Source organism: Maniola jurtina, chromosome 6, assembly GCF_905333055.1.
Source record: "Maniola jurtina chromosome 6, ilManJurt1.1, whole genome shotgun sequence".
NCBI lineage: Eukaryota > Metazoa > Arthropoda > Insecta > Lepidoptera > Nymphalidae > Maniola > Maniola jurtina.
Window position 1 is genome coordinate 12,339,206 of NC_060034.1, and position 6,742 is coordinate 12,345,947.

A 6,742-nucleotide genomic window follows, 5' to 3' on the forward strand; every position below is an offset into this window, starting at 1 on the left:
ACCACGTATAACCTAAATGCCTTCAAGGCAAGAGTGAATAGGCATTTTCTAGATGTAGGCAAGCGCACTCCAATCTAGACCTCATCCTTGTTTGTTGCAAGTCTATCTCGCAATTTAAAATAAAGGAGCGGAAAGTAGTTATGCTAATTATGCTACGATGCATAAAGTTCTATAATATTGTTAAAACAACTCTTAGTGGCTTCCCCAGGTTTCTTGCCTTTTAATTGCCCTTTGATAAGATGTAGCCAGTTTGAAAACCGTAAGAACACCATTCTTGCCTTTACATAAATAATAATAATACATTTTGTGGTCGAACATATCATGGGTTATCAAACTTAGGATTTTCCAACACTGCATTGAATCATTACAGGGTACAAACTGACGACACAAATATCGATACTGGATTTATATTGGATTTAATTTATAACTAAACAACAACATTGTACTCAGAGAAGTTGATATTAACCCGTAAAAAATACTTGACATTCATCAAAAGAATCAGGGGGCACGGCAGTGCCCCCGCCAAGACGAGCCAAACGGCGGCCGGGGCGCTACGTAGTACCTTTTTCTCGAAGTGTTTCGCCGTATTTTCGACCCGTCATAACTTCGGTCTGGATGACGCTAGAAAGCTGAAATTTTCAGTATAAGGTGTCCTCAGCAAATTTACCAAATATACTAAGTATCAAATATCTAGCTTTTATGGTTATAGATTTATCGATACCTAAAATACGCCGTTTTCGTCCCTCACTGATGATCATCACAATTCATAGTCTGTAATTCTAGGGTACTTCCAGAAGTCCTAGAAGGCTGAAATTTGGTATGTAGACTAGAAATTGCATACAAACTACAGGAAAATTAAGAAATTGGCAATGCCTCCCCTCTACGCCTCTTATGAGTAAAGCAAATCTGTAAATTCTGTCGCTAGAATTCTGATATTTTCAGGATAAGATGTCCTTGACAAATTGATTAAACTCATTGAGTATCAATTGTCTAGCTTTTATAGTTTCAGATTTATTGACAGTCAAAACTTCTAGTCTGTAATTCTAGGGTACTTCCCGAAGTCCTAGAAGGCTGAAATTTGGTGTGTAGACTAGAAATTGCATACAAACTACAGGAAAATTAAGAAATTGGCAATGCCCCCCCTCTACGACTCTTATGAGTAAAGCAAATCTGTAAATTCTGTCGCTAGAATGCTGATATTTTCAGGATAAGATGTCCTTGGCAAATTGATTAAACTCATTGAGTATCAATTGTCTAGCTTTTATAGTTTCAGATTTATTGACAGTCAAAACTTCTAGTCTGTAATTCTAGGGTACTTCCCGAAGTCCTAGAAGGCTGAAAGTTGGTATGTAGACTAGAAATTGCATACAAACTACAGGAAAATTAAGAAATTGGCAATGCCCCCCCTCTACGACTCTTATGAGTAAAGCAAATCTGTAAATTCTGTCGCTAGAATGCTGATATTTTCAGGATAAGATGTCCTTGGCAAATTGATTAAACGCATTGAGTATCAATTGTCTAGCTTTTATAGTTTCAGATTTATTGACAGTCAAAACTTCTAGTCTGTAATTCTAGGGTACTTCCCGAAGTCCTAGAAGGCTGAAATTTGGTGTGTAGACTAGAAATTGCATACAAACTACAGGAAAATTAAGAAATTGGCAATGCCCCCCCTCTACGCCTCTTATGAGTAAAGCAAATCTGTAAATTCTGTCGCTAGAATGCTGATATTTTCAGGATAAGATGTCCTTGGCAAATTGATTAAACTCATTGAGTATCAATTGTCTAGCTTTTATAGTTTCAGATTTATTGACAGTCAAAACTTCTAGTCTGTAATTCTAGGGTACTTCCCGAAGTCCTAGAAGGCTGAAAGTTGGTATGTAGACTAGAAATTGCATACAAACTACAGGAAAATTAAGAAATTGGCAATGCCCCCCCTCTACGACTCTTATGAGTAAAGCAAATCTGTAAATTCTGTCGCTAGAATGCTGATATTTTCAGGATAAGATGTCCTTGGCAAATTGATTAAACGCATTGAGTATCAATTGTCTAGCTTTTATAGTTTCAGATTTATTGACAGTCAAAACTTCTAGTCTGTAATTCTAGGGTACTTCCCGAAGTCCTAGAAGGCTGAAATTTGGTGTGTAGACTAGAAATTGCATACAAACTACAGGAAAATTAAGAAATTGGCAATGCCCCCCCTCTACGCCTCTTATGAGTAAAGCAAATCTGTAAATTCTGTCGCTAGAATGCTGATATTTTCAGGAGAAGATGTCTTTGGCAGATTGATTAAACGCATTGAGTATCAATTGTCTAGCTTTTATAGTTTCAGATTTATTGACAGTCAAAACTTCTAGTCTGTAATTCTAGGGTAATTCCCGAAGTCCTAGAAGGCTGAAATTTGGTGTGTAGACTAGAAATTGCATACAAACTACAGAAAAATTGAGAAATTGGAATTTTCCCCCCTCTACGCCTCTTATGAGTAAAGCAAATCTGTAAATTCTGTCGCTAGAATGCTGATATTTTCAGGATAAGATGTCTTTGGCAGATTGATTAAACGCATTGAGTATCAATTGTCTAGCTTTTATAGTTTCAGATTTATTGACAGTCAAAACTTCTAGTCTGTAATTCTAGGGTACTTCCCGAAGTCCTAGAAGACTGAAATTTGGCATTAAGTACAAATTTCAAGAATTATGAACAACAGATAAATTAAGAAATCGGGTCCCCCTTCATCCCCTCGTATATGAGATGCATATCTGTAAAATCTGTTGCTCGAATACCAAAGTTTACATGATAAGATGTCCGTGGCAGATTTATCAAACGTACCAAGTATCTGTGTTTCCTGAAGTCCTAAAAGACTGAAATTTGGTATATCTGCTTCAAAATTGAGTTGCAAGATTCCACCCGAACAAATATACTTACATACGAGTACATTGCAAGTTGAATAAAAGCTTTTAAAAAAAGAGGTAACGATAGAGAGTGGGCCATGAAAATGATGTACCTACAAGAAATAGATCCAAAAAAAATTTAGGGCACCTGCCAAAAAGAAATGAAATCCCACCAAAAACATTTCATGTAAAAAGTTACCCAAGACTCACAAGTTCATAATGTTTTCACTGTTAAAAAGTTATGAGATCTCTAGTAGAGCCAAGCCCCTAGCTGATCTTAGATTTGTGCTGGCCATGGGACCTATCCCAAGTCCAAAGTAATATAGCTCTTAAATGTTCTTGACTATATCACATTTATAACAATAAATAACAAATCACTCTACTTACAAGCTCTGATTCTACAAACCCTATATCTTGGTAAAAAAAGTACGGCTTGGCCGTTTAATGTTCGTAAAACTATTACATGACATAACATATTAAACGTTAAAAGTTATTAAACGGCCAAACCGTACTTTTTTTACCAAGATATAGGGTTTGTAGAATCAGAGCTTGTAAGTAGAGTGATTTGTTATTTATTGTTATAAATGTGATATAGTCAAGAACATTTAAGAGCTATATTACTTTGGACTTGGGATAGGTCCCATGGCCAGCACAAATCTAAGATCAGCTAGGGGCTTGGCTCTACTAGAGATCTCATAACTTTTTAACAGTGAAAACATTATGAACTTGTGAGTCTTGGCTAACTTTTTACATGAAATGTTTTTGGTGGGATTATTATTAGTAGTTATTGTAAGGTTCCTTAAGATTCCTAAGGTAGTTATGGCAATTTGTAAATTCTGAAAAGCTCAGCTTTACCTAAGACCTCTGCTTTTCAGAATTTCAGGTCAGGTCTCAAAGGTCAGGTCAAAAACAGGTGTCCTCTCAGAAAGTCTATACTTGAATAAAATTCTATTCTATTCTATTCCATTCCATTCCATTCTATTCTATTCTAATGTGGAGGGTGTGACCATAGTCCACCACGCTGACTAAGTGCGGGTTGGCAGACTCCACACAGCTTTCAGAACATTTTGGAGAATTCTCAGGCATGCAGAAAAAATATTATGTACCTATGTAGAAAATCTTGAAATGATGCTCTTAAAGTAAAAAATAAAATGGTTGTTCCTACAAAATTATGAAAACAAAATTTACTTAATAATTTTTTGAATTCTAAGTTGTATTCTTACTCGAGTTATTTCATGTTGATGATTTAATATTGTTGTTGTTTTGATTTATTGACTTTACAGCTGTGGCTGCATCTATAGCACTTGGATTCTACCGTTTCAAACCACAAGTGTAAAATAACTTTTGTGTAAAGTACCTATACGTCATCGTCATCTCAATTCTTTGCCGGCCCACTATCATCATAGGTCATACAGTCGAAGATTATGTAAATGATAGAAGACTTGCAGCTCGCTCCATCAATGCACCGACTGCAATTACTTACTTGTAAGAAAGACATTCTTGTTTATTTGAATAAAAATCTTTCTATTCCTATTTAATTCAATCTGCCGTTGAGAAATATTATGTACCTACTTAGTTGATCCCGTTCGCCTCGTTGATCTACGATAGGAGCGCGAGCGTAACGAAATATTATATACGAGTCTGGGTACGGTATTATGTCTTATCAGAGTGACCCGAGTCCGGTTAACCGCAGTCTACGTATAAAATAAGCAACACATCTTTAAAGACCCAGTCATTAAATATATGTGCTTTGTTATGTTACATATCTGAATTGTGTTTATATATTTGCAAAGAAAAAATCTGTTGACGTGAAACGTTTACAGAACCTTGAAAATGAATATATCATTTGTTTTTATGCTTTGCTTCCTCGCTCTGGTGACTTTAAGCGAAGCTAAGCCAAGGTATGGAGAAGTGACAAAATTATGTTAAACATAACCTATACTTAGGTACATTACATTATACTAATTAATAACTTAATATTATTATAGCTAACTGACCCGCCCAGGCTTCGCTCGGGTGGAATTTCTCAAAATCGTTTCTTAGTGGTGGTATCACTAAGATGCAAAAGTGGATTTGTTTGTTGGTTTGTCTTTCTATTAAGTACGTCGCAATTTTGAAATCTCAACCATTTTTAGACTTATCATGAACGTAATCGTATTGAACACAGTATATAAATACAATAGCATGAATTTACAATGCTTGACAATTATAAGATATTACAAGTATATTAACAGCATTTTAATATAAGTGCTACTATTCTGATACCAGTTTGCGGGTTTTGTTAAACGTTATCTTTCCCAAAACACACAACAGGCCTTTAGGCAATTAACGTCAATCCTCCAAAGTTATTTAGGCCGTGTTACCTGTACTGACTTAGACCTATACGTCATACTTGTACCTAAAGTTAATACGTACTTACCTAGTTTGTTAAAAAGCCCCCAGAAGCTTAATAAATAATTAGGTACCTACTATTATTTTAATACAAAAATAAAAGCAATTATTATTTTACTATCTCACTAGAGGTATCAAATGCATAAGGTACTATAAAAGCTATAGAAATGCGACAAACCTATATTCCAATAAAAACCTTTAAAAATTCAAGTAACAGAGACCACACACGCGGCACGTGGCGAATTTTTAATATTGAATTTGAAATTCGAAAATGCAGATGACGTCATCGGCACAAATTCCCAAAATGATTTGTTTTCGGCTCCTCTCGTGAATTTTGATGTGCAAAGTAAAGCTTCATCTACGCCAAAGTGCGACACTGCGGCATGCCACAGGCATATACAATAATTTAAAATATAGTAAGAATATTATCGGCAAATCGTCGTACTGTGAATTCCCATTCTTAGTACGGTGTTGCCTTAACATAATATAGACTATCATGCTGCTGAAGGCCGCTAAATTAATGTTTCCGTAACCGCATTCCGCATTGTCGCATGTTGTTTTGTCAGCTCAAGTTAGGTCAAATCACTTCCCAGCAAAAAAAAGATTTATTGTACTATGTTAGGTTAGATGAAACTTTTGTGATTTCAGTTATCATAAAGAATGATTTGGTTTTACAGGGGTGGCAGAATGGGACGGTATCGGTTTCCCTTTAGCGCAGAAAGTAAAGAAAGTGAAGAAGACTCCAAAGAAGATGCGCCATGCGACGGCTGTACAATAAATAACATTGGAAACGGCTATAAAAACCATAACGAAGTTCACATATTATATGAGAGAGGCTTTCCCAAGTAGAAGAGAAATCTTTAAACACACTAATTATTTAATTGGAAAAAAAGCTTACCTGCATAATTTATTAAGCTTTCTTACAGTATCTAGTGAGGAACAATGGTCGTCCAGGACTTGTGGTGTTTCATTAATTGTGCTGGTGTGTGCAAATTTTATCTTCCTATTTGCATGTGTGTTTGGATGTAATGTAAATAAATAGATATAATCTTAATTCCACTAAATGTTTTGGATTACTGTACTTTTGAACACTTGAATTATTGTCTAAGTAGATACAAATCCATACTAAAGCTTAGTGTCAAGTACCAATATGACTTCCAGCCCTGGCGCGTCACTTGCACCTTGCACGGCTCTTGCACTATACACTCTCAGATCAATTCCTATTTTGTATGCTGCAGAAATTGACATGAAAATGACACTGAATTTTTGCCAGTTCTATTTCCAGTAACACTAATTCTATATAGACACTTAAAATTATTTTACGCCAGAGCAACAGAGTGTAAACATTAAGACATGCCCCACAGGGCCAAATGTTTCAATAATTTAAAATATCGACGTCTACCGTCGATTTTTGCTATATTTCATACCGTAGTTTTCTAACTCTCCAGCACGATGTTGTTACGGCG

At 35.6% G+C, this 6,742-nt stretch overlaps 1 long non-coding RNA gene across 1 annotated transcript; it reads left to right on the forward strand.

Annotated features, from left to right (window-relative positions):
• Positions 1 to 4,392: 4,392 nt before the first annotated feature.
• LOC123866452 lies at positions 4,393 to 6,330 on the forward strand. The gene is made up of 2 exons (XR_006796193.1): positions 4,393 to 4,786; positions 5,954 to 6,330. It is a non-coding gene; the product is annotated as an uncharacterized LOC123866452 (long non-coding RNA).
• The last annotated feature ends 412 nt before the right edge of the window (positions 6,331 to 6,742 follow it).